The sequence below is a fragment of the Stenella coeruleoalba genome (genome assembly GCF_951394435.1).
Source record: "Stenella coeruleoalba genome assembly, chromosome: 8".
In the NCBI taxonomy this organism is placed as follows: domain Eukaryota; kingdom Metazoa; phylum Chordata; class Mammalia; order Artiodactyla; family Delphinidae; genus Stenella; species Stenella coeruleoalba.
Genome location: NC_137154.1, coordinates 44,341,648 through 44,361,003, shown reverse-complemented (window position 1 = coordinate 44,361,003; position 19,356 = coordinate 44,341,648). Strand labels below are relative to the sequence as shown.

General features: G+C 46.2%; 1 long non-coding RNA gene across 1 annotated transcript in view; it reads left to right on the top strand.

Annotated features, from left to right (window-relative positions):
- Window positions 1-1,601: 1,601 nt before the first annotated feature.
- LOC307190166 overlaps window positions 1,602-19,356 on the top strand; it is a 173,532-nt gene continuing 155,777 nt past the window's right edge. The window contains exon 1 of the long non-coding RNA XR_013829432.1: window positions 1,602-1,886. This is a non-coding gene — a long non-coding RNA (uncharacterized lncRNA). The remainder of the gene's footprint in view (window positions 1,887-19,356) is intronic.

The window sequence follows — 19,356 nt, the reverse complement described above, 5'->3', positions numbered from 1 at the left end:
AGTAGTAGAGCTGTGGTAGATCAGCCAGGAAGCAATGGGTAGAACTGCAAACAGGGACTTTCACAGGGAGAATGAGTTCTGGTCTCCCAGCTCTGGGAGTCTGGGGCAGGGGGAGGGTCGTGGAAGGAGAATGGAAGAGCCTGCCCAGATCCTGCAGTATTTTCTGATTGAACTACCAGGTACCCCGCACTAATTTTCCCCAAGAATCAGCTTTGGTCCTGGTAGAACTCAGAGGCAAGGAATCCAATCATCCACACCCCACTCCCACCCCGCCACCCTGTAATCCTTCTACCTGCTCATTTCTCCTGAAATCCTGTGATGGAGGGGCTCTCTCTTTTCCCTCCACAGAGGGAAAACTTAATGTGTAAAAAATTAATAAATAGAAACCTTAATCAAATAGAGTCAAGAGACCAGAAGGGGGAGCTCTCATGCCCTGTGATGATAGCAGAGCCCAACAGAGAGAAGTAAGACTCCTCTTCTTCCCTGGCAAGGAGTCAGCCAATGAAAAGCACTGAACTCTTTGTTTACTGTAGCCCTCCCAACTTCCTTTTCCCCCTATAAGAGCATTCTCCTTCCCTTGCCACGTGGAGACTTACCTGTGGCTCGCCGTGGTTGCAGACTCTGGAGTGTAGTTCTCTGCTGACCCCGTATAAACCCATTTTTGCTGGAGAAATTACTGGCAGTCTTTTTGTTTCAGGTCAACAAATGCATAGTCCTCTGGGAGGGAAACACATTGTTGTGGTTGATTTTAGGTCTCAGTGCATCTGATCTGATCCACTCCTGCCTTTCTCGGGTAGATTGACTATCTCCACTTCACTTAGTTCTTCTTCTGAAGAACTGCGACCTCAGTCTGTCTAAGTTGCTGTTTGTATTTTTATGTGTGTGGTAGGTTAGTTATGTTTCTCGACCTTGGAGAAGTGGCCCTCTGCAGGAGGCATCCTGTGCATCCCAGCAGCGCACTCCCCTCTCATTCCCCAAGCTATACGCTCTAGGGATGCCCCCTAAGAGTGCCGTGTGGGTCCTTCTGTTGTGGCGGGTTGACTGTGTGGCTGGTCTGGTGGGCTTGGTTGGCCCCTAGTCTGGTTGCCTGCCAGGCCCTCCCTCGTGCAGATGCCGCTGGCTGCTGTTTAGCGGGGCCTGGTCACGACATGGCTGGTCGCGGAACCCTAGGAGGCCCGGGGCTAGGGCTGGCTCACTGGTGGGCAGAGTCAGGGTCCCGAAGATTCTGGGGCTGCTGCCCACCCACTGGCAGGTGAAGCCGGGGCCTGGAGTTAGTGCGGGACTACTGGCAGGCAGGGCTGGTTCCTGGAGTCTGGCTGCAGGACCCAGGCATCCCAGGGCCCATTTCAGATCATTGGTGGGTGTGGGAGGCTGTTCCTGACACTGTGGGGTATGGGGTCGGGGGTGTCCTGAAGGTTGCATGGGCCTGCTGGTGGGCAGGGCCAGGGCCCAGCTGGTCCCAGGGTAGGGTGTGGGTAGGGTCTGGCCTGCGTTGGGGAATCATAGTTTTCTGCTTCTGGTGTCTGCCCCTGGTGGGTAGAGCTGGGTCCTGGCCCTCTGGTGGGCAGGGCCGTGTCTAGGGCTGCGTCTACAGGCGGCTGTGGGCTCTTTAGTCCTTAGACAGCCTGTCGCTGATGAGTGGGTTGTGTCCCCGCCCCCTTGGTTGTTTGGCCTGAGGCGTCCCAGCGGCACCTGCAGGCTGTTGGGCGGGGCCACGTCTTGGCGCTAAACGCGAGAGGGAGGAGCCCACACAATGGCGTCCGCCGGCACCGCCTGCCTCACGGTAGAATCAGCTCCTAGGAAGGAACGCTGCCGGTGTCTGTGTCCCCAGGGTGAGCTGCAGCATCCCACTCCCCCTTGCCTAGGAGACTCTCCAAGAGCAGCAGGTAGGTCTGGCTCAAGCTCCTATCAAATTACGTCTTTTGTCCTGGGTCCTGGTGCACATGAGGTTTTGCGTGCACCCTCTGAGAGTGGAGTCTCTATTTCACCTGGTCCTGAGGAGCTCCTGCAATTAAGCCCAGCTGGCCTTCAAAGCCAAATGCTCTGGGGGCTCGTCTTCCCGGTGCCAGACCCCTGCGCTGGGGAGCCTGACGTGGGGCTCAGAACTCTCGCTCCTGTGGGAGAACCTCTGCACTATAATTATTTTTCAGTTTGTGGGTCACCCACAGGGGAAAGGGGAAAGATGGGGTTTGATTATATTTAGAATCCGTCCCTCCTTCTGTTACCGAATGCAAGTTTGTGTGCCTGACGCACAGTGAAGCCAGACAAACCGAAACATCAGAGTTTGGAGCAGGGAAAGGTTTATTGCAGGGCCAAGCAAGGAGAACAAGTGGCTCGTGCTCAAAACCCCCAAATTCCCCAATGGTTTTCAGGGAGAAGTTTTTATAGGCAAAATATGGGGTGAGGGCTGTAGGGTGTGTGACTGTCTTCTGATTGGTTGGTGGTGATGTAACAGGGCGGTGCTCCAGGAATCTTGCTCTCAGCCTGAAGTTACCATCCTCCACCTGGATGGGGGCTTTAGTTCCTGCAGAGGAACTCAAAGATACTGTTACGTATATTCCTTCAGGAGGAACCAGGAGCCTGCTTTAATGGCTGCCCTATAGTTTCTTGACTGCTCCTCTTTCGCTTCCGCATCCCCTCGCTTCCCTGATTAGCAACTGGCTACCTATCTCATTGTGGTTCCTTCTTTATGGCTTTAGCTGTCGACAATCTTTTCTAGTAGGTTCCAGTTTTTTTCATCAATGGTTGTTCTGCAGATAGTTGTGATTTTGGTGTGCTCTTGGGAGGAAGTGAGCCCAGGGACTTTCTGCTCCACCCTCTTGGCTGCTCTCCACTGATCCACTTCTGCCTTGAAGTGTGTGTATGGGGTTGGTTATGGCACAGGAGGACCTGGGCTTGATTGGGGGGTGGCAGTGTTTGTCCAAAAGGGAAGGAATGCAGGAAATAATGTTTAGGTCACACTTTATGGTTAACAAAGCACTTTTTTTTTAATAGACATTAATTTTTCTTTTCCTTTTTTTTTTTTTGGCTGAATTGGGTCTTAGTTGCAGCATGCGGGATCTTTCGTTGCGGCACGCAGGCCTCTCTAGTTGTGGCGTGTGGGTTTTTCTCTTTCTAGTTGTGGCATGCGGGCTCCAGAGCGCATGGGCTCTGTAGTTTGCAGCACACGAGCTCTCTCATGTAGGTGCACAAGCTCAGTACTTGTGGCGCGCCAACTTAGTTGCCTCACGGCATGTGGGATCTTAGTTCCCCGACCAGGGATCAAACCCGCATCCCCTGCATTGGATTGGAAGGCGGATTCTTTACCACTGGACCACCAGGGAAGTCCCAACCAAGCACTTTTATATCCATTTGATCTTCACGGAAACCTGACAAGATGGGTCTCATCCCCATTTTACAAGAAGAATCTGAAGCCAGAGAGATAGGCAGTAGGTGGAGCCAGGACTTGACACCAGGTATCTGACATCAAAGCTGCGTCATCCTGGTCACACAGCATGAGGAGGGCAGGGAGCAGAAAAGAGGGGATGGGTCCACAATGCCATGGAGTTTCAATGCCCTTTTCCTTTGTGCACGGACAGAGGGCAAAGGAAGCCAGTGTCCCATAGGGAAAGCCACAGCCCGAAACTTCTGAAATGGCACCAAGCAACCCTTCCCAGGCTTTGGCTGGTCGGGAGAGGGGCAATGGATGTGTTTCAGAGCACACCACCCTATGTCTTTATTTCTGCAGTTGAAACAAGCACCCGTTTCTTGGCTTTCACGTCGAGTCTCCATTACATCTGGGCTTTTGCCTTGCGGTGTAAGCTGTGACTTCTTTGGCCAGTGGAGTGATGGGGAGCATTTAGGGACACCCATCAAGCCTGTGCCCTCAACTTCGCTTCTCTGAGGCCTAGAACCTAGAGGCCAGCCTCAGTCTGCCTGGGAACCAGTTAAAAAACAATACTAATGAAAACAGATCTTACCCTTATATAGCCATTTGTAAAAATCTCAGCTGAATTGTGCAGTGTGTCTTCTCAATGAAGGGGGTTCTTTTAAGCTGTTTTACAAGTGGGGAAACTGAGGTTCCGAGAGACCAAGTAACTCACCCAAGGTCTCACAGCTGGAGGGTGGCAGAGCTGGGCCTCTCCCGCAGATCTGTTTGACTCCAAAGCCCTGGCCCTCCCCCTGCCCAGAGAGCATTGGAGTTTGACCGCAGACTTTGCCATTCAGACTGCCAAGTGGAAACTCTGCAAGATGGATAATGAGGAAGTCATTTTTCAGTGGATCAATGTGGGTGAAAGATTAATTGATGGAACCTTGCCAAAAGGAGGATGCTGCAGAGTCTGGATTCTGTTCCAGGAAACTCAGAGCTCCAGGAGGAGGGAGAATACTCTTGTAGAGGAGAAAGCTCATGGGAGAGAAATGGAGGCTGTTCCTCTGGGCACTCAGGGCCCCAGTCGTCAGGCCTCAAGCACTGCTGTTGGGTAGCAGCGCTCACTGGATACCACTGTTCAGAGTCTGGCCACCTACTGGTCCCTTGTGCCTGAGTGGAGACCTGGTGTCTCTCTGTCTCCTGCTTCCCACGCAGGCAGCTGCTTCTGCGGGAGGCCTGCCTGCACCACGCCTCCCAGGCACACGCTCATCTCAGCCCCACCAGTCCCATCGCCTGGGGCTGACTCTGCTCCTGTTTCCCCTGCCTTCCTCTTGGATGTGTGTCCTAGGGAGGTTGTGTCATGCTGCGGAAAGGGGGCAGAGCAGCGTGAAATCCAGACCCCATCACCTGTGGTGTCACCTAGGTCACTTACCCTCTCTAAACCTCCTTCCCCTCAACAATTCCTGTAGCTCTTAACTGTGAGTTTAGCTTGATTTAAGGGTTTGGGGAGGACATTTAACTTAATTACTGCTAGTTTTGAGATGTTCACGTGAGTAGGGTTGGCACAGATGTAACGATGTGGAAGACTAGGTGACGGGGTCACACTTGTCTGTGTTCCTATGGAAACTATTTGAATATTTGTTTTACATGGATTTTTATTCACTTTTCAAACATGCTATCAATACTAAAGTGTGCCCCTCAACTGCTGAGCAAGCGTTTGTAGCGTGTGCATTGACAGAATGGGCCAGAAGCTTAGTGTTGTGACCTGGTTAAAAAAATAAAAAGTCTCTTGGGAATTCCCTGGCAATCCAGCGGTTGAGACTCTGTGCTTCCACTGCAGGCGGCACAAGTTCGATCCCTGGTCGGGGAACTAAGATTCCTCATACTGCATGGTGTGGCCAAAAAAAAAAAAGTATCTTGAAAAAAAAAAAAAGATAAGGACAATATACCCATCGGCAAGGGTTTTGCCAAAGATGAGAGTCAGGCTTGAGACCTCCCAGCCCGGTGCGAGGCCTTGGGAAACTGCTCAGGGAGAGGGGGCCATTCAAAGCCTGACTCTCAGCAGGTTGGCTCTGATCTAGGACTCTCATTCCTTCTGACCTAACTGCCCTGTGCTGGGAAGTTAGGTCAGAAGGAATGAGACCTAACTTCCCAGCTGGGTCAGGGGGAGATGGAGAGGGCAGCTTCCCTCCCTGGTCTTGCTAACCTCCTGTCCACTCTCCTTTTCCCTAATACCTTCCTATGCTGCTCCCAGCTCGTGGGAGGTGGATGCAGCTCACTCCGCATAATCTGTCCCTGGCAGGACCCTGTTCAGTGCCAGAGCCCCCAGGCCATCCAGGCCGGTGTTCCTGGGCCCCTGGCAGGGTCCCTGCCCCGCAGACCTAGACTTCTTTCTCCCCTCAGCCTTTGGTAGAGCTGGGGATAGTCAAACCTTTCCACTTGCTTGACCAGGAGAGGCCTCAGGCCCTGGAAGCAGGTGGGATGGGCTTCCAGGGGTGCAGTCTCAGAGCGCAAAGGGTATACTTCTCCCAGAGGGGCCAGTGCCAGTAGCTAAAATGCCTTAAGGGGAAGGCTCCCTCCATGCCTCCCCTTCTCCTGCATAGGGTCTGGCTGACACGAGTGACAGCTTGGTGGGAGGACTATGAAGGCGTAGCAGGACCAGGCCTGTCGGCAAAAGAGGTGCCAGGGCTGATCAGGTCTGGAGCTTGGTAGGGCTATTGGGTCGGTCCCTGTGGTGGTGGCCGGGTTTCCAAATGAAATGTCCATGGGTGTGCAGAGCACGGAAGCCTGGCATGGGCCGGCATGACAAGCTGGAGACCTAGGAGGGGCAGTCGGCATCTCATGGAGTGGTGAGACCCAGAGAGGATCAGTACAGCATCTGGTGTCAGGTGGGTGGAAAGCCAGAGAGTGCAGAAGGAGGGATCCTGGACCCCAGAGGCAATGGTGGCCAGAGCTAGGTCAGGAGCCATACTATAATCATGGAGGCTGGGGCTCAGGGCACAGGCAGTACCAGCAGAGACTGACATGCTGGCAGGGAAATAGAGGCAGAAGCCCAGTCTTACGGCCTGGGTCAACATGATAGGGGCTTGGGGGAGTCAATAAGTTTATGAGAACGTGGAGGTCCAGGTCTCTCTTGGTGCCCCACCCGCAGCCCTGCTAATGGAACTGAAACTTCCAACCTTCTCCCCATTCTGGTACAGGGAAACTTTAAAGACGACCAGGCCGAATGTACTGATGTTTGACTTGAGTGTACAGCCGGGAGGAGCTGGTGAAGGCAGGGTCTTCAGCTTTTCTGCTGGCTGTGACTCACGCTTTCTCTCCCCTCCCCTTCACCCCCTCCTTGTGCCTCTCTGGCTGGAATCTGGGCTTGGATTTTCCTTCTTCTTACATTGCCAACCTCTTGGCAACCGCAGGCTCCTCTGGCTACCAACCAAACCCAGAGCATCTTCTCATGGTGATGATGCTCTCAGGTTTGAAAACTTCTTATTAATTCTCAGGTGAAATGCCTCAACTCCTGATAATTTCTGCTAGAGAAATGCTCACCTCTGAGGAGGGGCTGAGGTGCAGGGTGTGGGGCACTCATGAAGTCCCGAGAAGAAGGGGGATGAAGTTTCAACCTTCCAAGGAGAGAACCGAGTGTGAAAACATTAGACAGGCAGAGGGGGTGGGGATGGAAATGAGAGTCAGACTTGGGGAAAAATGATTGCACAAAGCTCCAGGGCAATATGTGAGGAGATGTGGAAATGCGCATGCAGAGCACGGCGACTCCCTGCAAAAGGCCAGGCGTGGTGATTCATTCCTCCAGCTGACTGTTCTCTCAGCCATTACGGGGCACCTACTCTGAGCCAGGGCTGGGTGCTAGCGGCACATAAATGAGTGAGACACTACTCTTGCCCTCTGGGAATCCCCAGCCTAATTAGAGAATCAGACCAACAAATGGATAATTTTCAAACAGTTGTGAAATCATGGAGTATTACAGGAGTGGAAAGGAAGGGGCCTCTAGCTCAGCATGGGCTGCAGAGTGATGGAGGGTGGTACAGAGAAGCCTTCCAAAAGATCAGATGGCTGAGCTGCTTTTGAAGGGTTGAAGAAGCGGCTGGTGAAGAGGGGGAGGTAAAGCAGTCCAGGTAGAGGGCACGGCATGAGCAAGGGCAGGGAGGGGAACTTGGGACAACCGCAAGACATTTTGTGTCTTAGAGAATACAGCAAGAGGCAGGGAGTGGCATGGGAGACTGGAGGTACCCAGGCGTGGGTTCTTTGGCCTTGGCCCACCGCAAAGGAACCAAAAGTCCTGGAGGAGGCTGGGAGAATGGGCCAGACACAGAGGGGAAGGGCTCTTTGATGGATGTAACTCAGAATCAGCGAGAATCCAGCCTGCCAGGCTAAGGTAGTCATGAGTTGACATCGGGGGTGGACAAACTATGGCCTATGGGCCAAATCTGGCCCATCACCAGTTTTCCTACACAAAGTTTTATTGGAACACAGTCACGTTCATTCGCAGGCTATCTCTGGCTGCTTTCATGCTACAACCTCAGAGTTGAGTATTTGCAACCACAGAGACGATATGGCCCAGGCAATCTAAAATATTTTTCATCAGGCTCTTTATAGAAAAACTTTGCTGACTTCAGATTTAAAGCAAAGACCAGCTGGACAGCAGGTGTAGGAGGCTGGACTAGCAGGTCAGCACATGTGTCTTGCAGGTGTGTTTATAAGGTGGCCTCTGCTCAGGCCAGTGTGGTTCAGACTGGGCTTGCGGTTAGCTGAGCTGTTGGTGCTGAGTGGAGCTCCCAGGAGCTTTTCCCTGACGGCACTTGGTTCTTTACTCAGAACACTTTATTGCTTCCCAGGTAGCTGTGTCCTCTGGGAGAACGCCCTGAGCTCTCCACAGGTGAGGTTTCCTCCTCTTTCAGGAGTTTTCAACATGATATCTGAGTCCTGAGAAAGCAGGAATCTGACCCCAGGAGTTTGCTGGGGTTGGAAACTCAGCGTTTGCATGGTCCCTGTTGAAGACCTGCCACCTGCAGCATGGATCCTGACTCCCTAACAGGCCTGATCTCTAACAGGCCTGGATGCTTGCAATCAGAATTAGTGCTTCAAGGATCCATAGAGTTATCTGTTCTGGTCCAGCCCCTCTTCTGAAAGTCTTTAAATCATCTGAGATTCTAGCCTCACAACGTTCCTTTCAAAGGGCCATCAGCCCTAACATCTCCATAGGCTTCGAGAGCTTGCTGTGGCCCCAGGCAGTCCATTCCACCACTGCGGAAGCTCCAGAAAATAAAATGGGTTTGTTTGTAGTTTCTTTCATGCTATCCCACCTGCTGTCACTCAGGGAGTAACACAGAGCGTAGCTCCCCTTCTCCATGACGGCCCCCAGATTTCTGAAGGCAGCAGCCATGACCCCAGCCACCTCCCCTCCAGGTTGGGTAGCTGCAGTTCTTTCAGATTTCTCCAGTTTCCACCCTTTCCAGACACACAGCTGCCTGCCAATCTTCCACTCAAGCTATTGCACCCCAGACTTCCCACAACAATCCAGGGGTGTTCTGACTCGGGTCCAGGTGTCACCAAAGGTCAGTAGACTTTCTCTGAGGAGCAGCTTCCAGCATCCATGACTTGCGGAGACAGACTCCTTCAGCCTCCAGGTTAAGATCCACATTAGACTCACTTCTGCTAAAATATACCAGCAGGATGCATGGCTGGGAAAAGTGTTAGGTGCTTCAGGAACTCTGATGATGGGAGAGTTTTGGTTTTTTAAAAATTAATTAATTAATTAATTAATTTTTGGCTGTGTAGGGTCTTCGTTGCTGCACTCAGGCTTTCTCTAGTTGCGGCGAGCGGGGGCTACTCTTCGTTGTGGTGTGCAGGCTTCTCATTGTGGTGGCTTCTCTTGCTGCGGAGCAAGGGCTCTAGGCGTGCGACCTTCAGTAGTTGTGGCTCATGGTTTCAGTAGTTGTGGCTCGCGGTCTCTAGAGCGCAGGTTCAGTATTTGTGGCACCCGGGCATAGCTGCTCCATGGCATGTGGGATCTTCCCGGACCAGGGCTTGAACCCGTGTCCCCTGCATTGGCAGGTGGATTCTTAATCACTGCTCCACCAGGGAAGCCTGATGGGAGAGTTTTGGAGAACTGCAGGGGACTGAAAGAGAATGAGACCATATCTGTGCATAATCAGATCACCTCCACAAATTTACTCCTTGGAGGAGTAGCGTTGCTATGCTTGTAGCCTTAGTTAGATGGCCACAAAACGAATAATCCAGAGGTTCTCTGCCACTCTGCACATCCTAAAAATGACTGACCCAAGGAACTAAGGCCTCACTTTACATTTGGCTCCTGGGACAAGGCCAGGTGACCAAGAGATGCATTGTTTCATATCACCAAGGACCTAGTGACCTTCTGGTGGGCACTGGACAATGATTGGGATGGGCAGTCTGCTGCTCCAAGCTCCCATACTAGGTAGGCTTGCTTGCTTCCTTCCCTGAATCCTGTCTTTTAAGAGTCAGTCTTTCCTGATAGGCCTGATGCCAGCAGGCTGCCCTTGACCTCACTGTCAGCATAGGGGAAATGCTGAGAGGGCAGGCCTGGCTCCGGCTCTCAGCAGTCTGGCTTTGAGCTTGGTGTAAAAGGCCAAGCAATGACTAAATCAAGGGCTACTGGAAATGGGGAGGGTACTTTTCTTTTTTAATTTAAACTTTTATTGTGAAATAATTACAGATTCACATGCAGAGAAATAATACAGAGATCCTTTGTTCCCTTTCTGCATTTCCCCCAATGTCAGCATCTTGCAAAACTATAGTACAGTTTCAAAACCGGGATATCAATATTGGCATAATAAAGATGCAGAACGTTTCACCCATTACCGCAAGCATCCCTCCTGTTGCCTTTATACAGCCACACTTGCTTCGCTCCTTCCCCCTCCCCTCTTTAACCATGGCAAACATTCACCTGTTTTCCATTTCTATAATTTGTCATTTTAGGGATGTTATATAAATAGAATCATACAGTATGTAAACTTTGGGGATTGATTTTATTTTTCCCCTGCTAAGCATAATTCTATGGAGATCTGTCTGAGTTGCTGAGTGTATCAATAGTTTATTCCTTTTTATCGCTGAGTAGTATGCCATGGTACAGATTGTTTAATCACTCACACATTGAAGGACATCCAAGTCATTTCTGCTTTTGGCTGTTGTAAAGAAAATTACTATAATGTACAGGTTTTTGTGTGAATATAAGTCTTTATATCGCTGGGATAAGTGCAGAGGAGTGCAACTGCTGGATTGCGCGGTAGTTGAATGCTGACTTTTAAAAGAAACAGTTTTCCAGAGTGGCTGTGCCGTTTTACATTCCTACCAGCAACATATGAGCCATACAGTTCTTGTGCATCCTCGTCAGCATTTGGTATTGTCACTATTTATTTTAACCACTTTGATATCTTATTGTGGTTTCAATTTGCATTTCCCTAGTAAGCAATGACGTTGTTGGAACATGTTTTCATGTGCTTAGTTGCCATCTGTATATTCTCTTTGGTGACATGACTTTTCCCTTTCCTCTGCCCATTTTCTAATTGGGTTGTTTTTTTATACTGTTGAGTTTTGAGAGTTCTTTATATATTCTGAATATAGTTCTTTGTCGAATAAGTGGTCGGCAAATATTTTCTCCCTGTCTGTAGCTTTTTTTTTCTTTCTTTTTAAAAAATAAGTAAATAAATTTATTTATTTATGGCTGCGTTGGGTCTTTGTTGCTGTGCACGGGCTTCCTCTAGTTGCTGCGAGCGGGTGCTACTCTTCGTTGCGGTGTAATCTTTCATTCATTGGATTGCATTTCTACCTTTGTGAAAAATCCATTGGGCATATTTGTGGGGGTCTGTTTCTGGGTTCTCTTTTCTGTTCCATCGATCACTGTGCCTATCCTTCTGCTAATACCGCAGAATCTTGATTAGTGTCTTAAGTCTTGAAATTGCATGCATTGATTTCTTTTGCTGTATTCTTTTTCAAAACTCTTTTTAGCTATTCTTGTTCTTTTACCTTTCCCTATAAATTTTGGAATAATCTTGTCTATATCTACAAAAAAATCTCTCTGGGATTTTGGTAAGAATTGCATTAGACCTGTATATCAGTTGGGAGAGAATTGACATTTTTGCTATGTTGAGTCTTCCAGTCCATGAGTGTGAAACATTTCTCTGTTTATTTAATTCCCCTCTGGTTTCTTTGCTCAGTATTGTGTAGTTTTCAGCATATACATCTTGACTACTTTTGTTAGATTTACACCTAAATATTTCATTTTTGGAGGGACTTAGTATTTTAAATTTCCATGTGCATGTGTTCATTGCTAGTACATAGAAACACAATGATTTTTGTGTGTTCGTGTTGTATCCTGTGACCTTGTTAAATTCGTTTATTAGTTCTAGGAATAATTGGGTTGGCCAAAAAGTTCATTTGGGTTTTTCTGTAACATCTTATGGAAAAAACCCGAACAAACTTTTTGGCCAATTTGTAGATGCCTTGGGATTTTCTACATAGACAATCACATCCTCTGCAAATAGGGACAGTTTTCTTTCTTTCTTTCTGATCTGCATGCCTTTTCTTTTCTTGCCTTATTGTATTGGCCAGAACTTCCAGCATTGCCTTTCATATTCTTTTTTTTTAAGCATAATCTTTAATATTCATTTTTCATCTGTTCTTTTTTAAAATTTTTTAATTTAATTTTATTTATTTTTTTATACAGCAGGTTCTTATCAGTTATCCATTTTATACATATTAGTGTATATATGTCAATCCCAATTTCCCAATTCATCATACCACCACTGCCTTTCGTATTCTTATGTTGAATAAGAGTAGTGAGAAGTGAACATTCTTGACTTGTTTCTGATCTTAAGGAGAAAGCATTCCGTTTTTCACCATTAAATATAATGTTAGCTGTAGGTTTTTTATAAATGCTCTTTATCAAGTTGAGGAAGTTCCCCTCTGTTTCTATTTTCCTGAGGGTTTTTTTTTTTAATTCTGAATGGGTGCTGAATTTTGTCTAATGCTTTGTCTGCATTGATTGACATGATCATGTGATTTAAAAATTTTTGCCTGTTAATATAGTAGATTATATTGATTGATTTTTGAATATTGAGTGAGCCTTGCATCCCTAGAATAAACTCCACTTGGTCATGGTATGATTCTTCTTATATTTTGCCAAACTCTATTTGCTAATATTTTGTTAAGGATTTTTGTCTGTGAATTCATGAGGGATATTGGTCTGTAGTTTTCTTTTTTGTACGGTTTTCTTCTGGTTTTGATATGAGGGTAATCTTAACTTCATAAAATGAATTGGGAAGCATTCCTTCCTCTTCTATTTCTTGGAAGAGATTGTGTAGAATTGGTGTTATTCTTTAAATGTTCGTGAGAACTCTCCAGTGCTCATAGTTTAAATGAGACATCTGCTGTCATTAAAATTTTTTTTTCCATATAGGTAGAATATTTTTCTCTTGCTTCTTTCAAAAAAACTTTTTTTGTCTTTAGTTTTTAGAATGTTAACTATGATATGATATGTTGGAATTTCTTTAGGTTTCTCTTATGTGGGATTCCCTTAGTTTCTTGAATCTCTAGGTTTATCTATTTTGCCAAGTTTAAAAAGTTTTCAGCTTTTATTTCTCTGAATTCTTTTTCATACCTGCCCTCTTTTTCTTCTCCCTCTGGGACCCAGTGACATGAATATTAGATGTTTTGTCATGGTCTCACAGGTCCCCGAAGCTTTGTTCCTTTTTTTCAGTCTATTTTCTCTCTGTTGTTCAGACTGAGTAATTTCTATTGTTCTAGCTTCCAGTTCACTGATTTTTTCCCCCCTCCATTCCCTTCATTCTTCTGTTGAGCTCATGCACAGAGCTTTGTATTTTCAGTTTTAAAATTTCAATTTAGTTCTCCTTTATATTTTCTATATCCTTGCTGAAACTTTTTCTTTGCTGAGGCTTTCCAATTTTTTCATTTGTTTCAAGCATGTTTGTCATTGTTCATGGAAGCATTTTTTCTAAGCTACTTTAAGATCTTTGTCAAATAATTCTAACATTTCTTTCATCTTGGGGTTGGCATTTTTGATTGAATTTTTTATCCAGTTTGAGATTTTTCTGGTTTTTGATATGAGAAGAAATGTTTGTCTGAAACCTGGACATTTTTGTATTACGTTATAAGACCCTGGATCATGTTCAAACCTCCTGTTTTGTTTGGTTTTCTTTGACACAGCTCTGACAAGGGGAGGAGGGTTGCTGCCTCATTACTGCTAGGTGATAGCAGCAGTGCAGATTCCTCACTCAACCTCTGTTGACACTATCGGGGGTGGCCCCGTTACTGCTGGGAGGTGGTGACTCTCCACTAGGGCCTTGGCAACACCACTGCAGTGAGGAGTGGAAGGTTGCCTCACTACTGCCAGATAGGGATGAAGGTCTGGCACTTCATCCAGACTGCAGGAGGGGCGTGGTTGGCCTCATTACTGCTGCAGGGATGTAAGTCTCAGCTTCCTACTTGTCCTTCGTTGACACCACCTGACTGGGTTGTTAGGGTGCCTCATCATGGCCTCACCAGAATGGAAATCTGGGCTCCTCACTCAGCTTTGCTGGCATAGATGGGGATGAGGCTACAGATTTTTTATGTGGTGTTTGTGGGAGTAGAGTAGTTATTGAGTAAAACTCTTCTGTCTTACCAGGCTGCTCCTTTTCTGGTTCTTTGGCTAGAGAGAGCAGGCTTCTGTTGGAGCTTTTTTGGTCTGCAGCTCCTGGCATTTTCAGGCTGCTGGTTTCTTTAGCACCATGTCTAGGATGTAGGAAGCAAAAAGAAAACCCAGGCAACTCATCACTGTCTCATTCCTTGGTTCCATGGTCTCTAGCTGATCTGCCTACTTATCTCCATTTTTCAGATGCTTCTCAGGTTTTTGAATATAGTATCAAGGGCTTTTTGTTATACTTAGCAGGAGGAATAGGGGAAAATATGTTTAGTCTCTTCCCAGAAGTGGAAATTCCCCTGTCTGGGGAGAGGCTTTTTGATTCAGAAGACATCCGTGGGAGGTCCCAGCCATGAAGCAATCGCTGAAGACTATCCTCTGACTGCTGGTCCTGCGACACTCCAATCACCCCTGGTAGTTCAGACACCAGCCCTGCTATTTTGGGGTTGGCATCATATACTCTTTTATTCGTGGAAGAAATTCTCAGCTGCAAGCACAGAAGAATTTTCTAATGCTCGTCTCTCCTCTCATGGGAGACCCTACGCTGGAGAATGTGAATTCCCCATCCTTGGAAACATTCCATCAGATGCTGAAAGTCCTGGGTTGGGAAGGAGGAGGCACTAGACAACTCCTGAGGCCTTTCTAATGCTAAGATTGTGAAACTGAGAGTTCGCCTTGTTCTTTTCTGAATGAGCCCAGGGGACAGGGGCCCTGTGTAAGTTTCCATTTGTTTGGTGCAGGTCCTCATGCTGGGCTTTGCACACAGAATGCTGTTTGTGTCACTGACAGAGTGGTGACTGAGTGGCTGAATGACTGAATAGTGCAGGGTCCAGTTGGCAGCCACTCAGACCAGCTACACTCAAACACATGGTAGGTGGGCACAGCTGGCTGATACCCAGATTATGGTATGGACTTGGGGGAGAATCTTGATGTCAAACTTCTCCCTTCTCCACCATCCCTGTATATTACCTAATATTATGGCTCAGTCAGTGCCAGCAAGGATGGGCTGACTCAAAACTCACAGCACAGCAGATATCCTTAGAGAATGTGGAAGCATTTACCCTGCTTTGCCACTTCGTCCTTGGCTCAGGACAGTCGGTCTCTCCTGGATCTAATTACAGCATGAGGGCTAGATACCCAAGGCTCAGATTTAAAGATTTAGAAGTTCATTAGGTAGGGAAGAGAACCAGGTGGTAGAAAGCGCTGGCTCAGCACTTTTCTTCTCCTGAGCCATGCACAGACATCAACTAATGAAGATGCTCTTTCAAGAGCATGGAAGTCCGCTGGAGGAAAGAAAGCTCTATGACCAGGAGAGGGATTCAGGGATTTCTGGGGGAAAGTGTCTATAAATGGTTTCTTCAAAAGAAATAGAGAAGCTGCTATGTTCTGGACATTTTCATATGGGTTATCTCAGTTAAGTTTCATGGCACATGTGTGAGTCATCGTTATCTCAGTTTTCAGAAGAGGAAACAGGCTTAAAGAGGTTAAGAAATTTCTCTGAGGTCACAAAGCTGGCAAGTGGCAGAACTGTAATTTACACCTGCTCTGTCTGACTCCAAAGCTCATGCTTTCATCAAGCCACAATTCTGCCTTTTCTAGAGGGGGAGACGTTCTTAAGAGATTTGCTTTAGAGGTACCAGGCTTAAGAAGATGAAGAAGGAAATGAATGTGTATTTTTCAGACGGACCCATAGTTACCACCTTCTTAGGTTATCAGTCCTATTGCATCTCAGACCTTCTATCTGTGATCACCGTTCTAATGAGTTAAGCATGCCCTTTAGTGCAGATATTAATCTGGGTCCAATCAGGAGAGAGAAACCACACAGTAATTTGAGCAGGGAAAGTTTAATATAAAGAATTATTAACTATAATGGGGACTAGAGTAATAAGGGATTGGGTAATAAGTAGCAAAGAGAATATAGTAATATAGGCTGTTTCCTGTGTCTGTTATTCCTATATTCTTTACTACTACTATATATATTTGTCTCATATATACTGTATTTATGAAAGGTTAAGAACTGGAACCAGGAAGAAAAACTCCCCTGCAATATCTCTCCAGTGCCCTCTATTGACAAAGCTTAATAAGATGCCAGCCGGCAAAAGAAAAGTATTTAAAGAGCTCATCTCCACTTTTGTAGAGCAGAAGGGTGAATTTGGAGCTGAGAAACAATACATTGATAACTGGCGCTGTGAAGGTCTTTTGATGACACCTGTATCAATTTTCATCTGAAAGTTTCACCCCCATTCTTGATAAAAATTTTGCTGGGTGTACAATTTATTTTTTTCTCAGCACTTGAAAATATCATTCCATTGTCTTTTGGCTTTAATTGAGAAGTCACCTGTCAGTTTGATTGTTTTTTGTCTTTTTTTTTTTCCTGGTTATTTTAAAGGTTTTTTCTTTGCCTTTGTTGTTCTGCAGAATCATTATGTCTAGAAGTGGATTTTGTTTTAATTATTCTGCTTGGAATATGCTGAATCTTAGGATCAATGTCTTTTTAGTTTTGAAGAAGTCTCAGCCACCAGATCTTCAAATAATGCTTCTCCCCTACCTCTCTCTCCTCTCCTTTTGAAGCTTTGGTTAGATGTAAGTTAGAACTTCTCACTTTAGCCTCCATGTCTCTTAACCTCTCTTTCATATATTCAGAAAGTTTTTTTTACTTCTACGCTGCATTTGGGTAATTTTTTTTTCAGATTTGCTTCAGCCTTGATGAAATCTCTCATTAAGTGTGTCTAATGATGTTACATCCATTGATTGACTTTTTTTTTTTTTTTTTTTTGGCGGTACGCGGGCCTCTCACTGTTGTGGCCTCTCCCGCTGCGGAGCACAGGCTCCGGACGCGCAGGCTCAGCGGCCATGGCTCACGGGCCCAGCCGCTCCGTAGCATGTGGGATCTTCCCAGACCCGGGCACGAACCCGTGTGCCCAGCATCGGCAGGCGGACTCTCAACCACTGCGCCACCAGGGAAGCCCCATTGATTGACTTTTGATTTCAACTATTACATTGTTTTGTTTGTAGATGGTGTATTTGATTCTTTTTCAATCTGTATATGGTCATGTTGATAGCTCTCCCTACTCTTTTTTTCCCCCCTCCCCCTCCCCTCCTCCTCTCTCCCTACTCTTATGTTGAGTCCTCCTTTTATTTCTAAGCATATCAAACATTTAAAATTTTGTGCCTGTTAATTCTAATATCTGAAGTTGTTATGGGTATGATGAGGTTGATGCTGTTTTACTCATGGTGTCATATTTCCTTGTGTGTTAAGCTTTTTTGAGTATAATTACACTTTCCTTGGAACTTTATCTATAGGAATTATTTGAGGCCTCGATTGAAGATGAGTTGTTCCAAAAAGGGTTTGTTTGTTTCTGACAGGCTCCTGGCGACACTATTAAACAGGGACGTCTCTCTCTCTCTTTTTTTTTAAAATTTTTATTTTATATTGGACTATAGTTGATTTACAGTGTTGTGTTAGTTTCAGGTGTACAGCAAGTGATTCAGTTATACATATACATATATCTCTTCTTTTTAAAATTCTTTTCCCATTTAGGTTATTACAGAATATTGAGTATAGTTCCCTGTGCTATACAGTAGGTCCTTGTTGATTATCTGTTTTATATATATAAACAAGCTAAGTGACAGTCTTAGCTTGAGGTTTTGTGGACAGTTCAGGTAATAACAATTGGAGCTTCAAATCCCAATTCTAACCTGGGTTTGTAGTTACAGTTCTCAGAAATTTTTGTCTTCTCCACCTAGAATTCAAGAGCTGAGGTAGTCAGTTTTCTTTACTGCCCCCTCTGGTGGGGTGTTACTTCTACTTTACCCTTTGAGGACACAGCCTTTTGAATTCCTAGCTTTCTGTAGGGGACAGTGGTTCCCTTGTTAGACTCCCCACTTTGGATGGGCCATAACATTTGTCTCTTGTTCCCTGTAAACTACTGGGTCATGGATACTGAAGCTCAGGGCCATCTGGGTTTACCAAATGCCCTCCAGGGAGAGTTGGTTTCAGTGTTCTCTTAGGTCTCCATCTTTACCCTATTTTTGGCCCCTGAGAATTTTTTACTTTCTTCCTGACTCGTTTATTTCCAGACTATTTAGCCTAGTGGAGGGTTTGTCAGAATATCTAGTTTGCCATAGTAAGAAACAGTAGGTGGAACTAGGCTAGATGTAATGCCACATTTAGTCCTCACAATAATCTTGGGATTATTAACTCAATTTTTTTGGTCCAGGAAGTTGAGACTCAAGGAGTTTACGTAGATAGCAAGTAGTGGAGCAGGGCTGGGACTTAAATCTACGTCTTCTGGCTCCACTTCATCCTGTGTTCTCCCCACGACACTATTCTGGTTCCTTGGTTTTCTAGAACTCTTTGGGATTTGGGCTATTCCTTAATCCCAGAAGCGCACTGAGAATTCTAGAACAGTCTTATTTAATTCTTTCCTCACTTGACTGAACACAGTCCAGCTTCTCTTGAGGGTGCCCGCTTTCTCATGGTGGAAGACCCAGTAAGGACTGTCCAAACTGATAAACTGGGACATCATGGCTATAGCCCATGCATCCCCAGAGATCTGTGGGGAGTGAGGGAGTGTGGTCTCCTTGCAGGGTATTTTCCTACTCTATGTGGTTTACAGAATGTATTCCAGATTCTGGAGTCCCTTTGGGAATAGTGTGCTCTGACCAGGCCCCTCCTTTTCTCCCTCTCTCCTTTCCTCTTTGTCTGCCTTTCACCGGTTCCTCCCTCTCTTACCAGGAAGTTCAGTAAAACTCCAGGGACTGAGACCCTGTGTCAAACAGCCTTCAACATTGGAAACATCAGAAGTACACGTTCTGTATTTCTTCCAGACTTGGAAAGAACTGGGGCCAATTAAAAGTGAACTTTTAAGAGAAATGAACATCTTGCATGCCAGGTTTCAGCTGAATGTCACTGCAATTGCCTGAATTATAACTATCAGAAAAAATGCATTCTAATTATGGAAATGCTATTAGGAGGAGTTCCTTCTGCCTAGAAGTTTAAAAAATGACTACCACTCCTACCTCTACTCTGTCTCTCAATACAATTTCTGTAGTTCAGAGGGAAAGAACGTGACATCCTGCAGTGAAAAGAGAATTTGTACCATCCAGAATCTGGGTTTGGATTCTAACTGCATCAATTATTGGCTATGTGACCTTGGGCAAAACAGTCGACCTCTCTGATCCTCAGTTTCCACATCTGTAAGATGAGGATAATAATACCTACTCCATGAAGGTGTTGTCAAGATTAAATGAGATGGCATATATGATGTACATAGCATCTAGCCTGGTACATAATGGATTGCAAAATTGAGTAGGT